Here is a 24,683-nt window from a genome sequence, read left to right as displayed (position 1 = left end):
TGAATGAACGGTGACGGCAGAGAATGAGGGTGATGATCAGCTCGTGGAGTGTGTGCGCGCGCGCGTTTGCCACAGCATTCCCTGGTAAGTCAGCAGTGTCTCCACCTCACGTCGTTATTCCCACCAAACTGGGAATGAAGGTGGGAGAATAAAAGCGAATGAGAAGCAGGAGCGCGTGTGGAACAGCGGCACGAAATTCCAGGTAGAACGAAGAGTGACACTACTGCTGGAACGAGATGCAGGATCGCCAAATCATAACAGGCTGCAACAGAACGTTGAGCTGTCTGACCAGCAACACAACTCTGGTAAGAAGATGCAAGTGCGCACTTTTGACACAGCAAGCAGGCACCACTGGGATTCGAACCCTGGATCTCCTGGTTACTAGACAGGCGCTTTAACCATCTAAGCCATGGCGCCACAGCGCGCGCGATCGGGCGCTGAGTGCACAGGTACAGTTCATTCACCACTTGAAGACAAGGGCTCGTCAACGTGCTTTCCGTCTCGATCTTGCTCAGTGAGAATTGCAAAGAAGAGAGAGTTCACGACTCAACATTCTCCACGCAAGCGGCACGGAAAAATACAACCTGCTCATGAATTCGATGTTTTCACCTCTTTAAACTGACAGGATAAAGAGGATGTGTCATCCTCTCTGGGCCCATTAAGGGCGTTATTACACTCCAGAGGGAACCTCACACCAAGGGGAAAAGTGTCACTGAAATGAACTGACCAGGAGTGGTGTGTGAGTCAGTGTAAACAGTGAGCAGTAAAGGGTGACCCATTAGCACCAACTCTGAGCTTTGTACCACCAGCTCTACACTCACTTCCTGCCTCATGCCTCGCGGTCGGCATTGTCTTTCACTTTTATTACACTCCCTCGCTGCCGTTCTCAACCTATTTCCGACCGATAGCAGGTGTCCGTTTAGGACCTGCCCCTTTTTGAAACGGATTCCTGGGAGATCCGCGTCACTCGATGGGGTAGGCTTTTGCCCGAAACGTCGATTTCGCTGCTCCTTGGATGCCTGCCTGAACTGTTGTGCTCTTCCAGCGCCACTCATCCAGGGTAGGATTTACTGCCCATCCCTGATTACCCGACAGATCAGGGGGATGAGTTACTTTCCTGAACCCTTGAACTCCTCAGCACGGAGCTCCAGCCATGAGGCTGCTAGGGAAGGGGTTCCAGGACTTTGATCCAGCGCTAGCGAAGCTACAACGAGATCTTTACAACTCAGAAAGCTGAGATGATAGGAGGGGGATTCGCGGAGCTAGTTTACCGGTGTATCTGCTGCCTTTGCCCTTCTAGATGAATGCAAACAATCACTGGGCTGACTCTGGCAGGATCAGCGGGTGTATTCTGTGCGTAACTAGGAATTCGTTTTCAATCGGATAATTCACAATTAGAGAAATAAATCTTCATTACCAGACTGGGAGCTGTATCCAGGTCTGGACGATGCAAAGTCGGATTCCTAAACAGGGATCCCGCCCTGTGACGCTGACAGGAAACCTTGCCAACTGACTTGTACACACGCTGGTGACTGTCCTTCACTCCATATCCACCTTCAGCAGCAATGTTTTCTCTTTTCCTCCTTCAGCAGAAAAAGAAAAGACAACTGCACTCCAACTCTAGGAGAAGGAGGATCTATTTTCCGTTGGCGTAAAATGAATGAACGGTGACGGCAGAGAATGAGGGTGATGATCAGCTCGTGGAGTGTGTGCGCGCGCGCGTTTGCCACAGCATTCCCTGGTAAGTCAGCAGTGTCTCCACCTCACGTCGTTATTCCCACCAAACTGGGAATGAAGGTGGGAGAATAAAAGCGAATGAGAAGCAGGAGCGCGTGTGGAACAGCGGCACGAAATTCCAGGTAGAACGAAGAGTGACACTACTGCTGGAACGAGATGCAGGATCGCCAAATCATAACAGGCTGCAACAGGAAGTTGAGCTGTCTGACCAGCAACACAACTCTGGTAAGAAGATGCAAGTGCGCACTTTTGACACAGCAAGCAGGCACCACTGGGATTCGAACTCAGGATCTCCTGTTTACTAGACAGGCGCTTTAACCATCTAAGCCATGGCGCCACAGCGCGCGCGGTTGGGCGCTGAGTGCACAGGTACAGTTCATTCACCACTTGAAGACAAGGGCTCGTCAACGTGCTTTCCGTCTCGATCTTGCTCAGTGAGAATTGCAAAGAAGAGAGAGTTCACGACTCAACATTCTCCACGCAAACGGCACGGAAAAACACAACCTGCTCTTGAATTCGATGTTTTCACCTCTTTAAACTGACAGGATAAAGAGGATGTGTCATCCTCTCTGGGCCCATTAAGGGCGTTATTACGCTCCAGAGGGAACCTCACACCAAGGGGAAAAGTGTCACTGAAATGAACTGACCAGGAGTGGTGTGTGAGTCAGTGTAAACAGTGAGCAGTAAAGGGTGACCCATTAGCACCAACTCTGAGCTTTGTACCACCAGCTCTACACTCACTTCCTGCCTCATGCCTCGCGGTCGGCATTGTCTTTCACTTTTATTACACTCCCTCGCTGCCGTTCTCAACCTATTTCCGACCGATAGCAGGTGTCCGTTTAGGACCTGCCCCTTTTTGAAACGGATTCCTGGGAGATCCGCGTCACTCGATGGGGTAGGCTTTTGCCCGAAACGTCGATTTCGCTGCTCCTTGGATGCCTGCCTGAACTGTTGTGCTCTTCCAGCGCCACTCATCCAGGGTAGGATTTACTGCCCATCCCTGATTACCCGACAGATCAGGGGGATGAGTTACTTTCCTGAACCCTTGAACTCCTCAGCACGGAGCTCCAGCCATGAGGCTGCTAGGGAAGGGGTTCCAGGACTTTGATCCAGCGCTAGCGAAGCTACAACGAGATCTTTACAACTCAGAAAGCTGAGATGATAGGAGGGGGTTTCGCGGAGCTAGTTTACCGGTGTATCTGCTGCCTTTGCCCTTCTAGATGAATGCAAACAATCACTGGGCTGACTCTGGCAGGATCAGCGGGTGTATTCTGTGTGTAACTAGGAATTCGTTTTCAATCGGATAATTCACAATTAGAGAAATAAATCTTCATTACCAGACTGGGAGCTGTATCCAGGTCTGGACGATGCAAAGTCGGATTCCTAAACAGGGATCCCGCCCTGTGACGCTGACAGGAAACCTTGCCAACTGACTTGTACACACGCTGGTGACTGTCCTTCACTCCATATCCACCTTCAGCAGCAATGTTTTCTCTTTTCCTCCTTCAGCAGAAAAAGAAAAGACAACTGCACTCCAACTCTAGGAGAAGGAGGATCTATTTTCCGTTGGCGTAAAATGAATGAACGGTGACGGCAGAGAATGAGGGTTATGATCAGCTCGTGGAGTGTGTGCGCGCGCGCGTTTGCCACAGCATTCCCTGGTAAGTCAGCAGTGTCTCCACCTCACGTCGTTATTCCCACCAAACTGGGAATGAAGGTGGGAGAATAAAAGCGAATGAGAAGCAGGAGCGCGTGTGGAACAGCGGCACGAAATTGCAGGTAGAACGAAGAGTGACACTACTGCTGGAACGAGATGCAGGATCGCCAAATCATAACAGGCTGCAACAGAACGTTGAGCTGTCTGACCAGCAACACAACTGTGGTAAGAAGATGCAAGTGCGCACTGTTGGCACAGCAAGCAGAAACCACTGGGATTCGAACCCCGGATCTCCTGTTTACTAGGCAGGCGCTTTAACCATCTAAGCCAGGGCGCCACAGCGCGCGCGGTTGGGCGCTGAGTGCACAGGTACAGTTTATTCACCACTTGAAGACAAGGGCTCGTCAACGTGCTTTCCGTCTCGATCTTACTCAGTGAGAATTGCAAAGAAGAGAGAGTTCACGACTCAACATTCTCCACGCAAACGGCACGGAAAAACACAACCTGCTCTTGAATTCGATGTTTTCACCTCTTTAAACTGACAGGATAAAGAGGATGTGTCATCCTCTCTGGGCCCATTAAGGGCGTTATTACGCTCCAGAGGGAACCTCACACCAAGGGGAAAAGTGTCACTGAAATGAACTGACCAGGAGTGGTGTGTGAGTCAGTGTAAACAGTGAGCAGTAAAGGGTGACCCATTAGCACCAACTCTGAGCTTTGTACCACCAGCTCTACACTCACTTCCTGCCTCATGCCTCGCGGTCGGCATTGTCTTTCACTTTTATTACACTCCCTCGCTGCCGTTCTCAACCTATTTCCGACCGATAGCAGGTGTCCGTTTAGGACCTGCCCCTTTTTGAAACGGATTCCTGGGAGATCGGCGTCACACGATGGGGTAGGCTTTTGCCCGAAACGTCGATTTCGCTGCTCCTTGGATGCCTGCCTGAACTGTTGTGCTCTTCCAGCGCCACTCATCCAGGGTAGGATTTACTGCCCATCCCTGGTTACCCGACAGATCAGGGGGATGAGTTACTTTCCTGAACCCTTGAACTCCTCAGCACGGAGCTCCAGCCATGAGGCTGCTAGGGAAGGGGTTCCAGGACTTTGATCCAGCGCTAGCGAAGCTACAACGAGATCTTTACAACTCAGAAAGCTGGGATGATAGGAGGGGGATTCGCGGAGCTAGTTTACCGGTGTATCTGCTGCCTTTGCCCTTCTAGATGAATGCAAACAATCACTGGGCTGACTCTGGCAGGATCAGCGGGTGTATTCTGTGCGTAACTAGGAATTCGTTTTCAATCGGATAATTCACAATTAGAGAAATAAATCTTCATTACCAGACTGGGAGCTGTATCCAGGTCTGGACGATGCAAAGTCGGATTCCTAAACAGGGATCCCGCCCTGTGACGCTGACAGGAAACCTTGCCAACTGACTTGTACACACGCTGGTGACTGTCCTTCACTCCATATCCACCTTCAGCAGCAATGTTTTCTCTTTTCCTCCTTCAGCAGAAAAAGAAAAGACAACTGCACTCCAACTCTAGGAGAAGGAGGATTTATTTTCCGTTGGCGTAAAATGAATGAACGGTGACGGCAGAGAATGAGGGTGATGATCAGCTCGTGGAGTGTGTGCGCGCGCGCGTTTGCCACAGCATTCCCTGGTAAGTCAGCAGTGTCTCCACCTCACGTCGTTATTCCCACCAAACTGGGAATGAAGGTGGGAGAATAAAAGCGAATGAGAAGCAGGAGCGCGTGTGGAACAGCGGCACGAAATTGCAGGTAGAACGAAGAGTGACACTACTGCTGGAACGAGATGCAGGATCGCCAAATCATAACAGGCTGCAACAGAACGTTGAGCTGTCTGACCAGCAACACAACTGTGGTAAGAAGATGCAAGTGCGCACTGTTGGCACAGCAAGCAGAAACCACTGGGATTCGAACCCAGGATCTCCTGTTTACTAGATAGGCGCTTTAACCATCTAAGCCATGGCGCCACAGCGCATGGTTGGGCGCTGAGTGCACAGGTACAGTTTATTCACCACTTGAAGACAAGGGCTCATCAACGTGCTTTCCGTCTCGATCTTACTCAGTGAGAATTGCAAAGAAGAGAGAGTTCACGACTCAACATTCTCCACGCAAACGGCACGGAAAAACACAACCTGCTCTTGAATTCGATGTTTTCACCTCTTTAAACTGACAGGATAAAGAGGATGTGTCATCCTCTCTGGGCCCATTAAGGGCGTTATTACGCTCCAGAGGGAACCTCACACCAAGGGGAAAAGTGTCACTGAAATGAACTGACCAGGAGTGGTGTGTGAGTCAGTGTAAACAGTGAGCAGTAAAGGGTGACCCATTAGCACCAACTCTGAGCTTTGTACCACCAGCTCTACACTCACTTCCTGCCTCATGCCTCGCGGTCGGCATTGTCTTTCACTTTTATTACACTCCCTCGCTGCCGTTCTCAACCTATTTCCGACCGATAGCAGGTGTCCGTTTAGGACCTGCCCCTTTTTGAAACGGATTCCTGGGAGATCGGCGTCACTCGATGGGGTAGGCTTTTGCCCGAAACGTCGATTTCGCTGCTCCTTGGATGCCTGCCTGAACTGTTGTGCTCTTCCAGCGCCACTCATCCAGGGTAGGATTTACTGCCCATCCCTGATTACCCGACAGATCAGGGGGATGAGTTACTTTCCTGAACCCTTGAACTCCTCAGCACGGAGCTCCAGCCATGAGGCTGCTAGGGAAGGGGTTCCAGGACTTTGATCCAGCGCTAGCGAAGCTACAACGAGATCTTTACAACTCAGAAAGCTGGGATGATAGGAGGGGGATTCGCGGAGCTAGTTTACCGGTGTATCTGCTGCCTTTGCCCTTCTAGATGAATGCAAACAATCACTGGGCTGACTCTGGCAGGATCAGCGGGTGTATTCTGTGCGTAACTAGGAATTCGTTTTCAATCGGATAATTCACAATTAGAGAAATAAATCTTCATTACCAGACTGGGAGCTGTATCCAGGTCTGGACGATGCAAAGTCGGATTCCTAAACAGGGATCCCGCCCTGTGACGCTGACAGGAAACCTTGCCAACTGACTTGTACACACGCTGGTGACTGTCATTCACTCCATATCCACCTTCAGCAGCAATGTTTTCTCTTTTCCTCCTTCAGCAGAAAAAGAAAAGACAACTGCACTCCAACTCTAGGAGAAGGAGGATTTATTTTCCGTTGGCGTAAAATGAATGAACGGTGACGGCAGAGAATGAGGGTGATGATCAGCTCGTGGAGTGTGGGCGCGCGCGCGTTTGCCACAGCATTCCCTGGTAAGTCAGCAGTGTCTCCACCTCACGTCATTATTCCCACCAAACTGGGAATGAAGGTGGGAGAATAAAAGCGAATGAGAAGCAGGAGCGCGTGTGGAACAGCGGCACGAAATTGCAGGTAGAACGAAGAGTGACACTACTGCTGGAACGAGATGCAGGATCGCCAAATCATAACAGGCTGCAACAGAAAGTTGAGCTGTCTGACCAGCAACACAACTCTGGTAAGAAGACGCAAGTGCGCACTTTTGACACAGCAAGCAGGCACCACTGGGATTCGAACCCAGGATCTCCTGTTTACTAGACAGGCGCTTTAACCACCTAAGCCATGGCGCCACAGCGCGCGCGGTCGGGCGCTGAGTGCACAGATACAGTTCATTCACCACTTGAAGACAAGGGCTCGTCAACGTGCTTTCCGTCTCGATCTTACTCAGTGAGAATTGCAAAGAAGAGAGAGTTCACGACTCAACATTCTCCACGCAAACGGCACGGAAAAACACAACCTGCTCTTGAATTCGATGTTTTCACCTCTTTAAACTGACAGGATAAAGAGGATGTGTCATCCTCTCTGGGCCCATTAAGGGCGTTATTACGCTCCAGAGGGAACCTCACACCAAGGGGAAAAGTGTCACTGAAATGAACTGACCAGGAGTGGTGTGTGAGTCAGTGTAAACAGTGAGCAGTAAAGGGTGACCCATTAGCACCAACTCTGAGCTTTGTACCACCAGCTCTACACTCACTTCCTGCCTCATGCCTCGCGGTCGGCATTGTCTTTCACTTTTATTACACTCCCTCGCTGCCGTTCTCAACCTATTTCCGACCGATAGCAGGTGTCCGTTTAGGACCTGCCCCTTTTTGAAACGGATTCCTGGGAGATCGGCGTCACTCGATGGGGGAGGCTTTTGCCCGAAACGTCGATTTCGCTGCTCCTTGGATGCCTGCCTGAACTGTTGTGCTCTTCCAGCGCCACTCATCCAGGGTAGGATTTACTGCCCATCCCTGATTACCCGACAGATCAGGGGGATGAGTTACTTTCCTGAACCCTTGAACTCCTCAGCACGGAGCTCCAGCCATGAGGCTGCTAGGGAGGGGGTTCCAGGACTTTGATCCAGCGCTAGCGAAGCTACAACGAGATCTTTACAACTCAGAAAGCTGAGATGATCGGAGGGGGATTCGCGGAGCTAGTTTACCGGTGTATCTGCTGCCTTTGCCCTTCTAGATGAATGCAAACAATCACTGGGCTGACTCTGGCAGGATCAGCGGGTGTATTCTGTGCGTAACTAGGAATTCGTTTTCAATCGGATAATTCACAATTAGAGAAATAAATCTTCATTACCAGACTGGGAGCTGTATCCAGGTCTGGACGATGCAAAGTCGGATTCCTAAACAGGGATCCCGCCCTGTGACGCTGACAGGAAACCTTGCCAACTGACTTGTACACACGCTGGTGACTGTCCTTCACTCCATATCCACCTTCAGCAGCAATGTTTTCTCTTTTCCTCCTTCAGCAGAAAAAGAAAAGACAACTGCACTCCAACTCTAGGAGAAGGAGGATTTATTTTCCGTTGGCGTAAAATGAATGAACGGTGACGGCAGAGAATGAGGGTGATGATCAGCTCGTGGAGTGTGTGCGCGCGCGCGTTTGCCACAGCATTCCCTGGTAAGTCAGCAGTGTCTCCACCTCACGTCGTTATTCCCACCAAACTGGGAATGAAGGTGGGAGAATAAAAGCGAATGAGAAGCAGGAGCGCGTGTGGAACAGCGGCACGAAATTGCAGGTAGAACGAAGAGTGACACTACTGCTGGAACGAGATGCAGGATCGCCAAATCATAACAGGCTGCAACAGAAAGTTGAGCTGTCTGACCAGCAACACAACTCTGGTAAGAAGATGCAAGTGCGCACTTTTGACACAGCAAGCAGGCACCACTGGGATTCGAACCCAGGATCTCCTGTTTACTAGACAGGCGCTTTAACCATCTAAGCCATGGCGCCATAGCGCGCGCGGTTGGGCGCTGAGTGCACAGGTACAGTTCATTCACCACTTGAAGACAAGGGCTCGTCAACGTGCTTTCCGTCTCGATCTTGCTCAGTGAGAATTGCAAAGAAGAGAGAGTTCTCGACTCAACATTCTCCACGCAAACGGCACGGAAAAACACAACCTGCTCTTGAATTCGATGTTTTCACCTCTTTAAACTGACAGGATAAAGAGGATGTGTCATCCTCTCTGGGCCCATTAAGGGCGTTATTACGCTCCAGAGGGAACCTCACACCAAGGGGAAAAGTGTCACTGAAATGAACTGACCAGGAGTGGTGTGTGAGTCAGTGTAAACAGTGAGCAGTAAAGGGTGACCCATTAGCACCAACTCTGAGCTTTGTACCACCAGCTCTACACTCACTTCCTGCCACATGCCTCGCGGTCGGCATTGTCTTTCACTTTTATTACACTCCCTCGCTGCCGTTCTCAACCTATTTCCGACCGATAGCAGGTGTCCGTTTAGGACCTGCCCCTTTTTGAAACGGATTCCTGGGAGATCGGCGTCACTCGATGGGGTAGGCTTTTGCCCGAAACGTCGATTTCGCTGCTCCTTGGATGCCTGCCTGAACTGTTGTGCTCTTCCAGCGCCACTCATCCAGGGTAGGATTTACTGCCCATCCCTGATTACCCGACAGATCAGGGGGATGAGTTACTTTCCTGAACCCTTGAACTCCTCAGCACGGAGCTCCAGCCATGAGGCTGCTAGGGAAGGGGTTCCAGGACTTTGATCCAGCGCTAGCGAAGCTACAACGAGATCTTTACAACTCAGAAAGCTGAGATGATAGGAGGGGGATTCGCGGAGCTAGTTTACCGGTGTATCTGCTGCCTTTGCCCTTCTAGATGAATGCAAACAATCACTGGGCTGACTCTGGCAGGATCAGCGGGTGTATTCTGTGCATAACTAGGAATTCGTTTTCAATCGGATAATTCACAATTAGAGAAATAAATATTCATTACCAGACTGGGAGCTGTATCCAGGTCTGGACGATGCAAAGTCGGATTCCTAAACAGGGATCCCGCCCTGTGACGCTGACAGGAAACCTTGCCAACTGACTTGTACACACGCTGGTGACTGTCCTTCACTCCATATCCACCTTCAGCAGCAATGTTTTCTCTTTTCCTCCTTCAGCAGAAAAAGAAAAGACAACTGCACTCCAACTCTAGGAGAAGGAGGATCTATTTTCCGTTGGCGTAAAATGAATGAACGGTGACGGCAGAGAATGAGGGTGATGATCAGCTCGTGGAGTGTGTGCGCGCGCGCGTTTGCCACAGCATTCCCTGGTAAGTCAGCAGTGTCTCCACCTCACGTCGTTATTCCCACCAAACTGGGAATGAAGGTGGGAGAATAAAAGCGAATGAGAAGCAGGAGCGCGTGTGGAACAGCGGCACGAAATTGCAGGTAGAACGAAGAGTGACACTACTGCTGGAACGAGATGCAGGATCGCCAAATCATAACAGGCTGCAACAGAACGTTGAGCTGTCTGACCAGCAACACAACTGTGGTAAGAAGATGCAAGTGTGCACTGTTGGCACAGCAAGCAGAAACCACTGGGATTCGAACCCAGGATCTCCTGTTTACTAGGCAGGCGCTTTAACCATCTAAGCCATGGCGCCACAGCGCGCGCGGCTGGGCGTTGAGTGCACAGGTACAGTTTATTCACCACTTGAAGACAAGGGCTCGTCAACGTGCTTTCCGTCTCGATCTTGCTCAGTGAGAATTGCAAAGAAGAGAGAGTTCACGACTCAACATTCTCCACGCAAACGGCACGGAAAAACACAACCTGCTCTTGAATTCGATGTTTTCACCTCTTTAAACTGACAGGATAAAGAGGATGTGTCATCCTCTCTGGGCCCATTAAGGGCGTTATTACGCTCCAGAGGGAACCTCACACCAAGGGGAAAAGTGTCACTGAAATGAACTGACCAGGAGTGGTGTGTGAGTCAGTGTAAACAGTGAGCAGTAAAGGGTGACCCATTAGCACCAACTCTGAGCTTTGTACCACCAGCTCTACACTCACTTCCTGCCTCATGCCTCGCGGTCGGCATTGTCTTTCACTTTTATTACACTCCCTCGCTGCCGTTCTCAACCTATTTCCGACCGATAGCAGGTGTCCGTTTAGGACCTGCCCCTTTTTGAAACGGATTCCTGGGAGATTGGCGTCACTCGATGGGGTAGGCTTTTGCCCGAAACGTCGATTTCGCTGCTCCTTGGATGCCTGCCTGAACTGTTGTGCTCTTCCAGCGCCACTCATCCAGGGTAGGATTTACTGCCCATCCCTGATTACCCGACAGATCAGGGGGATGAGTTACTTTCCTGAACCCTTGAACTCCTCAGCACGGAGCTCCAGCCATGAGGCTGCTAGGGAAGGGGTTCCAGGACTTTGATCCAGCGCTAGCGAAGCTACAACGAGATCTTTACAACTCAGAAAGCTGAGATGATAGGAGGGGGATTCGCGGAGCTAGTTTACCGGTGTATCTGCTGCCTTTGCCCTTCTAGATGAATGCAAAAAATCACTGGGCTGACTCTGGCAGGATCAGCGGGTGTATTCTGTGCGTAACTAGGAATTCGTTTTCAATCGGATAATTCACAATTAGAGAAATAAATCTTCATTACCAGACTGGGAGCTGTATCCAGGTCTGGACGATGCAAAGTCGGATTCCTAAACAGGGATCCCGCCCTGTGACGCTGACAGGAAACCTTGCCAACTGATTTGTACACACGCTGGTGACTGTCCTTCACTCCATATCCACCTTCAGCAGCAATGTTTTCTCTTTTCCTCCTTCAGCAGAAAAAGAAAAGACAACTGCACTCCAACTCTAGGAGAAGGAGGATTTATTTTCCGTTGGCGTAAAATGAATGAACGGTGACGGCAGAGAATGAGGGTGATGATCAGCTCGTGGAGTGTGTGCGCGCGCGCGTTTGCCACAGCATTCCCTGGTAAGTCAGCAGTGTCTCCACCTCACGTCGTTATTCCCACCAAACTGGGAATGAAGGTGGGAGAATAAAAGCGAATGAGAAGCAGGAGCGCGTGTGGAACAGCGGCACGAAATTCCAGGTAGAACGAAGAGTGACACTACTGCTGGAACGAGATGCAGGATCGCCAAATCATAACAGGCTGCAACAGAACGTTGAGCTGTCTGACCAGCAACACAACTGTGGTAAGAAGATGCAAGTGCGCACTGTTGGCACAGCAAGCAGAAACCACTGGGATTCGAACCCAGGATCTCCTGTTTACTAGACAGGCGCTTTAACCATCTAAGCCATGGCGCCACAGCACGCGCGGCTGGGCGTTGAGTGCACAGGTACAGTTTATTCACCACTTGAAGACAAGGGCTCGTCAACGTGCTTTCCGTCTCGATCTTGCTCAGTGAGAATTGCAAAGAAGAGAGAGTTCACGACTCAACATTCTCCACGCAAACGGCACGGAAAAACACAACCTGCTCTTGAATTCGATGTTTTCACCTCTTTAAACTGACAGGATAAAGAGGATGTGTCATCCTCTCTGGGCCCATTAAGGGCGTTATTACGCTCCAGAGGGAACCTCACACCAAGGGGAAAAGTGTCACTGAAATGAACTGACCAGGAGTGGTGTGTGAGTCAGTGTAAACAGTGAGCAGTAAAGGGTGACCCATTAGCACCAACTCTGAGCTTTGTACCACCAGCTCTACACTCACTTCCTGCCTCATGCCTCGCGGTCGGCATTGTCTTTCACTTTTATTACACTCCCTCGCTGCCGTTCTCAACCTATTTCCGACCGATAGCAGGTGTCCGTTTAGGACCTGCCCCTTTTTGAAACGGATTCCTGGGAGATCGGCGTCACTCGATGGGGTAGGCTTTTGCCCGAAACGTCGATTTCGCTGCTCCTTGGATGCCTGCCTGAACTGTTGTGCTCTTCCAGCGCCACTCATCCAGGGTAGGATTTACTGCCCATCCCTGATTACCCGACAGATCAGGGGGATGAGTTACTTTCCTGAACCCTTGAACTCCTCAGCACGGAGCTCCAGCCATGAGGCTGCTAGGGAAGGGGTTCCAGGACTTTGATCCAGCGCTAGCGAAGCTACAACGAGATCTTTACAACTCAGAAAGCTGGGATGATAGGAGGGGGATTCGCGGAGCTAGTTTACCGGTGTATCTGCTGCCTTTGCCCTTCTAGATGAATGCAAACAATCACTGGGCTGACTCTGGCAGGATCAGCGGGTGTATTCTGTGCGTAACTAGGAATTCGTTTTCAATCGGATAATTCACAATTAGAGAAATAAATCTTCATTACCAGACTGGGAGCTGTATCCAGGTCTGGACGATGCAAAGTCGGATTCCTAAACAGGGATCCCGCCCTGTGACGCTGACAGGAAACCTTGCCAACTGACTTGTACACACGCTGGTGACTGTCCTTCACTCCATATCCACCTTCAGCAGCAATGTTTTCTCTTTTCCTCCTTCAGCAGAAAAAGAAAAGACAACTGCACTCCAACTCTAGGAGAAGGAGGATTTATTTTCCGTTGGCGTAAAATGAATGAACGGTGACGGCAGAGAATGAGGGTGATGATCAGCTCGTGGAGTGTGTGCGCGCGCGCGTTTGCCACAGCATTCCCTGGTAAGTCAGCAGTGTCTCCACCTCACGTCGTTATTCCCACCAAACTGGGAATGAAGGTGGGAGAATAAAAGCGAATGAGAAGCAGGAGCGCGTGTGGAACAGCGGCACGAAATTGCAGGTAGAACGAAGAGTGACACTACGGCTGGAACGAGATGCAGGATCGCCAAATCATAACAGGCTGCAACAGAAAGTTGAGCTGTCTGACCAGCAACACAACTCAGGTAAGAAGATGCAAGCGCGCACTTTTGACACAGCAAGCAGGCACCACTGGGATTCGAACCCAGGATCTCCTGTTTACTAGACAGGCGCTTTAACCATCTAAGCCATGGCGCCACAGCGCACGCGATGGGGCGCTGAGTGCACAGGTACAGTTCATTCACCACTTGAAGACAAGGGCTCGTCAACGTGCTTTCCGTCTCGATCTTGCTCAGTGAGAATTGCAAAGAAGAGAGAGTTCACGACTCAACATTCTCCACGCAAACGGCACGGAAAAACACAACCTGCTCTTGAATTCGATGTTTTCACCTCTTTAAACTGACAGGATAAAGAGGATGTGTCATCCTCTCTGGGCCCATTAAGGGCGTTATTACGCTCCAGAGGGAACCTCACACCAAGGGGAAAAGTGTCACTGAAATGAACTGACCAGGAGTGGTGTGTGAGTCAGTGTAAACAGTGAGCAGTAAAGGGTGACCCATTAGCACCAACTCTGAGCTTTGTACCACCAGCTCTACACTCACTTCCTGCCTCATGCCTCGCGGTCGGCATTGTCTTTCACTTTTATTACACTCCCTCGCTGCCGTTCTCAACCTATTTCCGACCGATAGCAGGTGTCCGTTTAGGACCTGCCCCTTTTTGAAACGGATTCCTGGGAGATCGGCGTCACTCGATGGGGTAGGCTTTTGCCCAAAACGTCGATTTCGCTGCTCCTTGGATGCCTGCCTGAACTGTTGTGCTCTTCCAGCGCCACTCATCCAGGGTAGGATTTACTGCCCATCCCTGATTACCCGACAGATCAGGGGGATGAGTTACTTTCCTGAACCCTTGAACTCCTCAGCACGGAGCTCCAGCCATGAGGCTGCTAGGGAAGGGGTTCCAGGACTTTGATCCAGCGCTAGCGAAGCTACAACGAGATCTTTACAACTCAGAAAGCTGGGATGATAGGAGGGGGATTCGCGGAGCTAGTTTACCGGTGTATCTGCTGCCTTTGCCCTTCTAGATGAATGCAAACAATCACTGGGCTGACTCTGGCAGGATCAGCGGGTGTATTCTGTGCGTAACTAGGAATTCGTTTTCAATCGGATAATTCACAATTAGAGAAATAAATCTTCATTACCAGACTGGGAGCTGTATCCAGGTCTGGACGATGCAAAGTCGGATTCCTAAACAGGGATCCCGCCCTGTGACGCTGACAGGAAACCTTGCCAACTGACTTGTACACACGCTGGTGACTGTCCTTCACTCCATATCCACCTTCAGCAGCAATGTTTTCTCTTTCCCTCCTTCAGCAGAAAAAGAAAAGACAACTGCACTCCAACTCTAGGAGAAGGAGGATTTATTTTCCGTTGGCGTAAAATGAATGAACGGTGACGGCAGAGAATGAGGGTGATGATCAGCTCGTGGAGTGTGTGCGCGCGCGCGTTTGCCACAGCATTCCCTGGTAAGTCAGCAGTGTCTCCACCTCACGTCGTTATTCCCACCAAACTGGGAATGAAGGTGGGAGAATAAAAGCGAATGAGAAGCAGGAGCGCGTGTGGAACAGCGGCACGAAATTCCAGGTAGAACGAAGAGTGACACTACTGCTGGAACGAGATGCAGGATCGCCAAATCATAACAGGCTGCAACAGAACGTTGAGCTGTCTGACCAGCAACACAACTGTGGTAAGAAGATGCAAGTGCGCACTGTTGGCACAGCAAGCAGAAACCACTGGGATTCGAACCCAGGATCTCCTGTTTACTAGACAGGCGCTTTAACCATCTAAGCCATGGCGCCACAGCACGCGCGGCTGGGCGTTGAGTGCACAGGTACAGTTTATTCACCACTTGAAGACAAGGGCTCGTCAACGTGCTTTCCGTCTCGATCTTGCTCAGTGAGAATTGCAAAGAAGAGAGAGTTCACGACTCAACATTCTCCACGCAAACGGCACGGAAAAACACAACCTGCTCTTGAATTCGATGTTTTCACCTCTTTAAACTGACAGGATAAAGAGGATGTGTCATCCTCTCTGGGCCCATTAAGGGCGTTATTACGCTCCAGAGGGAACCTCACACCAAGGGGAAAAGTGTCACTGAAATGAACTGACCAGGAGTGGTGTGTGAGTCAGTGTAAACAGTGAGCAGTAAAGGGTGACCCATTAGCACCAACTCTGAGCTTTGTACCACCAGCTCTACACTCACTTCCTGCCTCATGCCTCGCGGTCGGCATTGTCTTTCACTTTTATTACACTCCCTCGCTGCCGTTCTCAACCTATTTCCGACCGATAGCAGGTGTCCGTTTAGGACCTGCCCCTTTTTGAAACGGATTCCTGGGAGATCGGCGTCACTCGATGGGGTAGGCTTTTGCCCAAAACGTCGATTTCGCTGCTCCTTGGATGCCTGCCTGAACTGTTGTGCTCTTCCAGCGCCACTCATCCAGGGTAGGATTTACTGCCCATCCCTGATTACCCGACAGATCAGGGGGATGAGTTACTTTCCTGAACCCTTGAACTCCTCAGCACGGAGCTCCAGCCATGAGGCTGCTAGGGAAGGGGTTCCAGGACTTTGATCCAGCGCTAGCGAAGCTACAACGAGATCTTTACAACTCAGAAAGCTGGGATGATAGGAGGGGGATTCGCGGAGCTAGTTTACCGGTGTATCTGCTGCCTTTGCCCTTCTAGATGAATGCAAACAATCACTGGGCTGACTCTGGCAGGATCAGCGGGTGTATTCTGTGCGTAACTAGGAATTCGTTTTCAATCGGATAATTCACAATTAGAGAAATAAATCTTCATTACCAGACTGGGAGCTGTATCCAGGTCTGGACGATGCAAAGTCGGATTCCTAAACAGGGATCCCGCCCTGTGACGCTGACAGGAAACCTTGCCAACTGACTTGTACACACGCTGGTGACTGTCCTTCACTCCATATCCACCTTCAGCAGCAATGTTTTCTCTTTTCCTCCTTCAGCAGAAAAAGAAAAGACAACTGCACTCCAACTCTAGGAGAAGGAGGATTTATTTTCCGTTGGCGTAAAATGAATGAACGGTGACGGCAGAGAATGAGGGTGATGATCAGCTCGTGGAGTGTGTGCGCGCGCGCGTTTGCCACAGCATTCCCTGGTAAGTCAGCAGTGTCTCCACCTCACGTCGTTATTCCCACCAAACTGGGAATGAAGGTGGGAGAATAAAAGCGAATGAGAAGCAGGAGCGCGTGTGGAACAGCGGCACGAAATTGCAGGTAGAACGAAGAGTGACACTACGGCTGGAACGAGATGCAGGATCGCCAAATCATAACAGGCTGCAACAGAAAGTTGAGCTGTCTGACCAGCAACACAACTCAGGTAAGAAGATGCAAGCGCGCACTTTTGACACAGCAAGCAGGCACCACTGGGATTCGAACCCAGGATCTCCTGTTTACTAGACAGGCGCTTTAACCATCTAAGCCATGGCGCCACAGCGCACGCGGTGGGGCGCTGAGTGCACAGGTACAGTTCATTCACCACTTGAAGACAAGGGCTCGTCAACGTGCTTTCCGTCTCGATCTTGCTCAGTGAGAATTGCAAAGAAGAGAGAGTTCACGACTCAACATTCTCCACGCAAACGGCACGGAAAAACACAACCTGCTCTTGAATTCGATGTTTTCACCTCTTTAAACTGACAGGATAAAGAGGATGTGTCATCCTCTCTGGGCCCATTAAGGGCGTTATTACGCTCCAGAGGGAACCTCACACCAAGGGGAAAAGTGTCACTGAAATGAACTGACCAGGAGTGGTGTGTGAGTCAGTGTAAACAGTGAGCAGTAAAGGGTGACCCATTAGCACCAACTCTGAGCTTTGTACCACCAGCTCTACACTCACTTCCTGCCTCATGCCTCGCGGTCGGCATTGTCTTTCACTTTTATTACACTCCCTCGCTGCCGTTCTCAACCTATTTCCGACCGATAGCAGGTGTCCGTTTAGGACCTGCCCCTTTTTGAAACGGATTCCTGGGAGATCGTCGTCACTCGATGGGGTAGGCTTTTGCCCGAAACGTCGATTTCGCTGCTCCTTGGATGCCTGCCTGAACTGTTGTGCTCTTCCAGCGCCACTCATCCAGGGTAGGATTTACTGCCCATCCCTGATTACCCGACAGATCAGGGGGATGAGTTACTTTCCTGAACCCTTGAACTCCTCAGCACGGAGCTCCAGCCATGAGGCTGCTAGGGAAGGGGTTCCAGGACTTTGATCCAGCGCTAGCGAAGCTACAACGAGATCTTTACAACTCAGAAAGCTGAGATGATAGGACGGGGATTCGCGGAGCTAGTTTACCGGTGTATCTGCTGCCTTTGCCCTTCTAGATGAATGCAAACAATCACTGGGCTGACTCTGGCAGGATCAGCGGGTGTATTCTGTGCGTAACTAGGAATTCGTTTTCAATCGGATAATTCACAATTAGAGAAATAAATCTTCATTACCAGACTGGGAGCTGTATCCAGGTCTGGACGATGCAAAGTCGGATTCCTAAACAGGGATCCCGCCCTGTGACGCTGACAGGAAACCTTGCCAACTGACTTGTACACACGCTGGTGACTGTCCTTCACTCCATATCCACCTTCAGCAGCAATGTTTTCTCTTTTCCTCCTTCAGCAGAAAAAGAAAAGACAACTGCACTCCAACTCTAGGAGAAGGAGGATTTATTTTCCGTTGGCGTAAAATGAATGAACGGTGACGGCAGAGAATGAGGGTGATGATCAGCTCGTGGAGTGTGTGCGCGCGCGCGTTTGCCACAGCATTCCCTGGTAAGTCAGCAGTGTCTCCACCTCACGTCGTTATTCCCACCAAACTGGGAATGAAGGTGGGAGAATAAAAGCGAATGAGAAGCAGGAGCGCGTGTGGAACAGCGGCACGAAATTGCAGGTAGAACGAAGAGTGACACGACTGCTGGAACGAGATGCAGGATCGCCAAATCATAACAGGCTGCAACAGGAAGTTGAGCTGTCTGACCAGCAACACAACTCTGGTAAGAAGATGCAAGTGCGCACTTTTGACACAGCAAGCAGGCACCACTGGGATTCGAACCCAGGATCTCCTGTTTACTAGACAGGTGCTTTAACCATCAAAGCCATGGCGCCACAGCGCGCGCGGTTGGGCGCTGAGTGCACAGGTACAGTTCATTCACCACTTGAAGACAAGGGCTCGTCAACGTGCTTTCCGTCTCGATCTTGCTCAGTGAGAATTGCAAAGAAGAGAGAGTTCACGACTCAACATTCTCCACGCAAACGGCACGGAAAAACACAATCTGCTCTTGAATTCGATGTTTTCACCTCTTTAAACTGACAGGATAAACAGGATGTGTCATCCTCTCTGGGCCCATTAAGGGCGTTATTACGCTCCAGAGGGAACCTCACACCAAGGGGAAAAGTGTCACTGAAATGAACTGACCAGGAGTGGTGTGTGAGTCAGTGTAAACAGTGAGCAGTAAAGGGTGACCCATTAGCACCAACTCTGAGCTTTGTACCACCAGCTCTACACTCACTTCCTGCCTCATGCCTCGCGGTCGGCATTGTCTTTCACTTTTATTACACTCCCTCGCTGCCGTTCTCAACCTATTTCCGACCGATAGCAGGTGTCCGTTTAGGACCTGCCCCTTTTTGAAACGGATTCCTGGGAGATCGGCGTCACTCGATGGGGTAGGCTTTTGCCCGAAACGTCGATTTCGCTGCTCCTTGGATGCCTGCCTGAACTGTTGTGCTCTTCCAGCGCCACTCATCCAGGGTAGGATTTACTGCCCATCCCTGATTACCCGACAGATCAGGGGGATGAGTTACTTTCCTGAACCCTTGAACTCCTCAGCACGGAGCTCCAGCCATGAGGCTGCTAGGGAAGGGGTTCCAGGACTTTGATCCAGCGCTAGCGAAGCTACAACGAGATCTTTACAACTCAGAAAGCTGGGATGATAGGAGGGGGATTCGCGGAGCTAGTTTACCGGTGTATCTGCTGCCTTTGCCCTTCTAGATGAATGCAAACAATCACTGGGCTGACTCTGGCAGGATCAGCGGGTGTATTCTGTGCGTAACTAGGAATTCGTTTTCAATCGGATAATTCACAATTAGAGAAATAAATCTTCATTACCAGACTGGGAGCTGTATCCAGGTCTGGACGATGCAAAGTCGGATTCCTAAACAGGGATCCCGCCCTGTGACGCTGACAGGAAACCTTGCCAACTGACTTGTACACACGCTGGTGACTGTCCTTCACTCCATATCCACCTTCAGCAGCAATGTTTTCTCTTTTCCTCCTTCAGCAGAAAAAGAAAAGACAACTGCACTCCAACTCTAGGAGAAGGAGGATTTATTTTCCGTTGGCGTAAAATGAATGAATGGTGACGGCAGAGAATGAGGGTGATGATCAGCTCGTGGAGTGTGTGCGCGCGCGCGTTTGCCACAGCATTCCCTGGTAAGTCAGCAGTGTCTCCACCTCACGTCATTATTCCCACCAAACTGGGAATGAAGGTGGGAGAATAAAAGCGAATGAGAAGCAGGAGCGCGTGTGGAACAGCGGCACGAAATTGCAGGTAGAACGAAGAGTGACACTACTGCTGGAACGAGATGCAGGATCGCCAAATCATAACAGGCTGCAACAGAAAGTTGAGCTGTCTGACCAGCAACACAACTCTGGTAAGAAGATGCAAGTGCGCACTTTTGACACAGCAAGCAGGCACCACTGGGATTCGAACCCAGGATCTCCTGTTTACTAGACAGGCGCTTTAACCACCTAAGCCATGGCGCCACAGCGCGCGCGGTTGGGCGCTGAGTGCACAGATACAGTTCATTCACCACTTGAAGACAAGGGCTCGTCAACGTGCTTTCCGTCTCGATCTTACTCAGTGAGAATTGCAAAGAAGAGAGAGTTCACGACTCAACATTCTCCACGCAAACGGCACGGAAAAACACAACCTGCTCTTGAATTCGATGTTTTCACCTCTTTAAACTGACAGGATAAAGAGGATGTGTCATCCTCTCTGGGCCCATTAAGGGCGTTATTACGCTCCAGAGGGAACCTCACACCAAGGGGAAAAGTGTCACTGAAATGAACTGACCAGGAGTGGTGTGTGAGTCAGTGTAAACAGTGAGCAGTAAAGGGTGACCCATTAGCACCAACTCTGAGCTTTGTACCACCAGCTCTACACTCACTTCCTGCCACATGCCTCGCGGTCGGCATTGTCTTTCACTTTTATTACACTCCCTCGCTGCCGTTCTCAACCTATTTCCGACCGATAGCAGGTGTCCGTTTAGGACCTGCCCCTTTTTGAAACGGATTCCTGGGAGATCGGCGTCACTCGATGGGGTAGGCTTTTGCCCGAAACGTCGATTTCGCTGCTCCTTGGATGCCTGCCTGAACTGTTGTGCTCTTCCAGCGCCACTCATCCAGGGTAGGATTTACTGCCCATCCCTGATTACCCGACAGATCAGGGGGATGAGTTACTTTCCTGAACCCTTGAACTCCTCAGCACGGAGCTCCAGCCATGAGGCTGCTAGGGAAGGGGTTCCAGGACTTTGATCCAGCGCTAGCGAAGCTACAACGAGATCTTTACAACTCAGAAAGCTGGGATGATAGGAGGGGGATTCGCGGAGCTAGTTTACCGGTGTATCTGCTGCCTTTGCCCTTCTAGATGAATGCAAACAATCACTGGGCTGACTCTGGCAGGATCAGCGGGTGTATTCTGTGCGTAACTAGGAATTCGTTTTCAATCGGATAATTCACAATTAGAGAAATAAATCTTCATTACCAGACTGGGAGCTGTATCCAGGTCTGGACGATGCAAAGTCGGATTCCTAAACAGGGATCCCGCCCTGTGACGCTGACAGGAAACCTTGCCAACTGACTTGTACACACGCTGGTGACTGTCCTTCACTCCATATCCACCTTCAGCAGCAATGTTTTCTCTTTTCCTCCTTCAGCAGAAAAAGAAAAGACAACTGCACTCCAACTCTAGGAGAAGGAGGATCTATTTTCCGTTGGCGTAAAATGAATGAACGGTGACGGCAGAGAATGAGGGTGATGATCAGCTCGTGGAGTGTGTGCGCGCGCGCGTTTGCCACAGCATTCCCTGGTAAGTCAGCAGTGTCTCCACCTCACGTCGTTATTCCCACCAAACTGGGAATGAAGGTGGGAGAATAAAAGCGAATGAGAAGCAGGAGCGCGTGTGGAACAGCGGCACGAAATTCCAGGTAGAACGAAGAGTGACACTACAGCTGGAACGAGATGCAGGATCGCCAAATCATAACAGGCTGCAACAGAACGTTGAGCTGTCTGACCAGCAACACAACTGTGGTAAGAAGATGCAAGTGCGCACTGTTGGCACAGCAAGCAGAAACCACTGGGATTCGAACCCAGGATCTCCTGTTTACTAGACAGGCGCTTTAACCATCTAAGCCATGGCGCCACAGCGCGCGCGGCTGGGCGTTGAGTGCACAGGTACAGTTTATTCACCACTTGAAGACAAGGGCTCGTCAACGTGCTTTCCGTCTCGATCTTGCTCAGTGAGAATTGCAAAGAAGAGAGAGTTCACGACTCAACATTCTCCACGCAAACGGCACGGAAAAACACAACCTGCTCTTGAATTCGATGTTTTCACCTCTTTAAACTGACAGGATAAAGAGGATGTGTCATCCTCTCTGGGCCCATTAAGGGCGTTATTACGCTCCAGAGGGAACCTCACACCAAGGGGAAAAGTGTCACTGAAATGAACTGACCAGGAGTGGTGTGTGAGTCAGTGTAAACAGTGAGCAGTAAAGGGTGACCCATTAGCACCAACTCTGAGCTTTGTACCACCAGCTCTACACTCACTTCCTGCCTCATGCCTCGCGGTCGGCATTGTCTTTCACTTTTATTACACTCCCTCGCTGCCGTTCTCAACCTATTTCCGACCGATAGCAGGTGTCCGTTTAGGACCTGCCCCTTTTTGAAACGGATTCCTGGGAGATCGGCGTCACTCGATGGGGTAGGCTTTTGCCCAAAACGTCGATTTCGCTGCTCCTTGGATGCCTGCCTGAACTGTTGTGCTCTTCCAGCGCCACTCATCCAGGGTAGGATTTACTGCCCATCCCTGATTACCCGACAGATCAGGGGGATGAGTTACTTTCCTGAACCCTTGAACTCCTCAGCACGGAGCTCCAGCCATGAGGCTGCTAGGGAAGGGGTTCCAGGACTTTGATCCAGCGCTAGCGAAGCTACAACGAGATCTTTACAACTCAGAAAGCTGGGATGATAGGAGGGGGATTCGCGGAGCTAGTTTACCGGTGTATCTGCTGCCTTTGCCCTTCTAGATGAATGCAAACAATCACTGGGCTGACTCTGGCAGGATCAGCGGGTGTATTCTGTGCGTAACTAGGAATTCGTTTTCAATCGGATAATTCACAATTAGAGAAATAAATCTTCATTACCAGACTGGGAGCTGTATCCAGGTCTGGACGATGCAAAGTCGGATTCCTAAACAGGGATCCCGCCCTGTGACGCTGACAGGAAACCTTGCTAACTGACTTGTACACACGCTGGTGACTGTCCTTCACTCCATATCCACCTTCAGCAGCAATGTTTTCTCTTTTCCTCCTTCAGCAGAAAAAGAAAAGACAACTGCACTCCAACTCTAGGAGAAGGAGGATTTATTTTCCGTTGGCGTAAAATGAATGAACGGTGACGGCAGAGAATGAGGGTGATGATCAGCTCGTGGAGTGTGTGCGCGCGCGCGTTTGCCACAGCATTCCCTGGTAAGTCAGCAGTGTCTCCACCTCACGTCGTTATTCCCACCAAACTGGGAATGAAGGTGGGAGAATAAAAGCGAATGAGAAGCAGGAGCGCGTGTGGAACAGCGGCACGAAATTGCAGGTAGAACGAAGAGTGACACTACGGCTGGAACGAGATGCAGGATCGCCAAATCATAACAGGCTGCAACAGAAAGTTGAGCTGTCTGACCAGCAACACAACTCTGGTAAGAAGATGCAAGCGCGCACTTTTGACACAGCATGCAGGCACCACTGGGATTCGAACCCAGGATCTCCTGTTTACTAGACAGGCGCTTTAACCATCTAAGCCATGGCGCCTCAGCGCACGCGATCGGGCGCTGAGTGCACAGGTACAGTTCATTCACCACTTGAAAACAAGGGCTCGTCAACGTGCTTTCCGTCTCGATCTTGCTCAGTGAGAATTGCAAAGAAGAGAGAGTTCACGACTCAACATTCTCCACGCAAACGGCACGGAAAAACACAACCTGCTCTTGAATTCGATGTTTTCACCTCTTTAAACTGACAGGATAAAGAGGATGTGTCATCCTCTCTGGGCCCATTAAGGGCGTTATTACGCTCCAGAGGGAACCTCACACCAAGGGGAAAAGTGTCACTGAAATGAACTGACCAGGAGTGGTGTGTGAGTCAGTGTAAACAGTGAGCAGTAAAGGGTGACCCATTAGCACCAACTCTGAGCTTTGTACCACCAGCTCTACACTCACTTCCTGCCTCATGCCTCGCGGTCGGCATTGTCTTTCACTTTTATTACACTCCCTCGCTGCCGTTCTCAACCTATTTCCGACCGATAGCAGGTGTCCGTTTAGGACCTGCCCCTTTTTGAAACGGATTCCTGGGAGATCGGCGTCACTCGATGGGGTAGGCTTTTGCCCGAAACGTCGATTTCGCTGCTCCTTGGATGCCTGCCTGAACTGTTGTGCTCTTCCAGCGCCACTCATCCAGGGTAGGATTTACTGCCCATCCCTGATTACCCGACAGATCAGGGGGATGAGTTACTTTCCTGAACCCTTGAACTCCTCAGCACGGAGCTCCAGCCATGAGGCTGCTAGGGAAGGGGTTCCAGGACTTTGATCCAGCGCTAGCGAAGCTACAACGAGATCTTTACAACTCAGAAAGCTGAGATGATAGGAGGGGGATTCGCGGAGCTAGTTTACCGGTGTATCTGCTGCCTTTGCCCTTCTAGATGAATGCAAACAATCACTGGGCTGACTCTGGCAGGATCAGCGGGTGTATTCTGTGCGTAACTAGGAATTCGTTTTCAATCGGATAATTCACAATTAGAGAAATAAATCTTCATTACCAGACTGGGAGCTGTATCCAGGTCTGGACGATGCAAAGTCGGATTCCTAAACAGGGATCCCGCCCTGTGA

General features: G+C 50.5%; 14 non-coding genes across 14 annotated transcripts; all 14 read right to left on the bottom strand.

Moving 5' to 3' along the window:
* Positions 1-343: 343 nt before the first annotated feature.
* Positions 344-417, bottom strand: trnat-agu (transfer RNA threonine (anticodon AGU)). Its single transcript has one exon. It is a non-coding gene; the product is annotated as a tRNA-Thr (tRNA).
* Positions 418-2,000: 1,583 nt separating this feature from the next.
* trnat-agu (transfer RNA threonine (anticodon AGU)) lies at positions 2,001-2,074 on the bottom strand. The gene has a single exon. It is a non-coding gene; the product is annotated as a tRNA-Thr (tRNA).
* A 3,240-nt stretch (positions 2,075-5,314) lies between these two features.
* On the bottom strand, positions 5,315-5,388 carry trnat-agu (transfer RNA threonine (anticodon AGU)). The gene has a single exon. It is a non-coding gene; the product is annotated as a tRNA-Thr (tRNA).
* Positions 5,389-6,969: 1,581 nt separating this feature from the next.
* On the bottom strand, positions 6,970-7,043 carry trnat-agu (transfer RNA threonine (anticodon AGU)). Its single transcript has one exon. It is a non-coding gene; the product is annotated as a tRNA-Thr (tRNA).
* Positions 7,044-8,626: 1,583 nt separating this feature from the next.
* On the bottom strand, positions 8,627-8,700 carry trnat-agu (transfer RNA threonine (anticodon AGU)). The gene has a single exon. It is a non-coding gene; the product is annotated as a tRNA-Thr (tRNA).
* Positions 8,701-10,283: 1,583 nt separating this feature from the next.
* On the bottom strand, positions 10,284-10,357 carry trnat-agu (transfer RNA threonine (anticodon AGU)). Its single transcript has one exon. It is a non-coding gene; the product is annotated as a tRNA-Thr (tRNA).
* A 1,583-nt stretch (positions 10,358-11,940) lies between these two features.
* trnat-agu (transfer RNA threonine (anticodon AGU)) lies at positions 11,941-12,014 on the bottom strand. Its single transcript has one exon. It is a non-coding gene; the product is annotated as a tRNA-Thr (tRNA).
* Positions 12,015-13,597: 1,583 nt separating this feature from the next.
* On the bottom strand, positions 13,598-13,671 carry trnat-agu (transfer RNA threonine (anticodon AGU)). Its single transcript has one exon. It is a non-coding gene; the product is annotated as a tRNA-Thr (tRNA).
* Positions 13,672-15,254: 1,583 nt separating this feature from the next.
* On the bottom strand, positions 15,255-15,328 carry trnat-agu (transfer RNA threonine (anticodon AGU)). Its single transcript has one exon. It is a non-coding gene; the product is annotated as a tRNA-Thr (tRNA).
* A 1,583-nt stretch (positions 15,329-16,911) lies between these two features.
* On the bottom strand, positions 16,912-16,985 carry trnat-agu (transfer RNA threonine (anticodon AGU)). The gene has a single exon. It is a non-coding gene; the product is annotated as a tRNA-Thr (tRNA).
* A 1,583-nt stretch (positions 16,986-18,568) lies between these two features.
* Positions 18,569-18,642, bottom strand: trnat-agu (transfer RNA threonine (anticodon AGU)). Its single transcript has one exon. It is a non-coding gene; the product is annotated as a tRNA-Thr (tRNA).
* Positions 18,643-20,225: 1,583 nt separating this feature from the next.
* On the bottom strand, positions 20,226-20,299 carry trnat-agu (transfer RNA threonine (anticodon AGU)). Its single transcript has one exon. It is a non-coding gene; the product is annotated as a tRNA-Thr (tRNA).
* A 1,583-nt stretch (positions 20,300-21,882) lies between these two features.
* On the bottom strand, positions 21,883-21,956 carry trnat-agu (transfer RNA threonine (anticodon AGU)). The gene has a single exon. It is a non-coding gene; the product is annotated as a tRNA-Thr (tRNA).
* A 1,583-nt stretch (positions 21,957-23,539) lies between these two features.
* On the bottom strand, positions 23,540-23,613 carry trnat-agu (transfer RNA threonine (anticodon AGU)). Its single transcript has one exon. It is a non-coding gene; the product is annotated as a tRNA-Thr (tRNA).
* Between the last annotated feature and the right edge of the window lie 1,070 nt (positions 23,614-24,683).

The sequence above is a fragment of the Chiloscyllium punctatum genome, chromosome 45, assembly GCF_047496795.1.
Source record: "Chiloscyllium punctatum isolate Juve2018m chromosome 45, sChiPun1.3, whole genome shotgun sequence".
NCBI classification, from domain to species: Eukaryota; Metazoa; Chordata; class Chondrichthyes; order Orectolobiformes; family Hemiscylliidae; genus Chiloscyllium; species Chiloscyllium punctatum.
The sequence above is the reverse complement of the archived record's forward strand: the minus strand, read 5'-3'. Positions and strand labels throughout refer to the sequence as shown.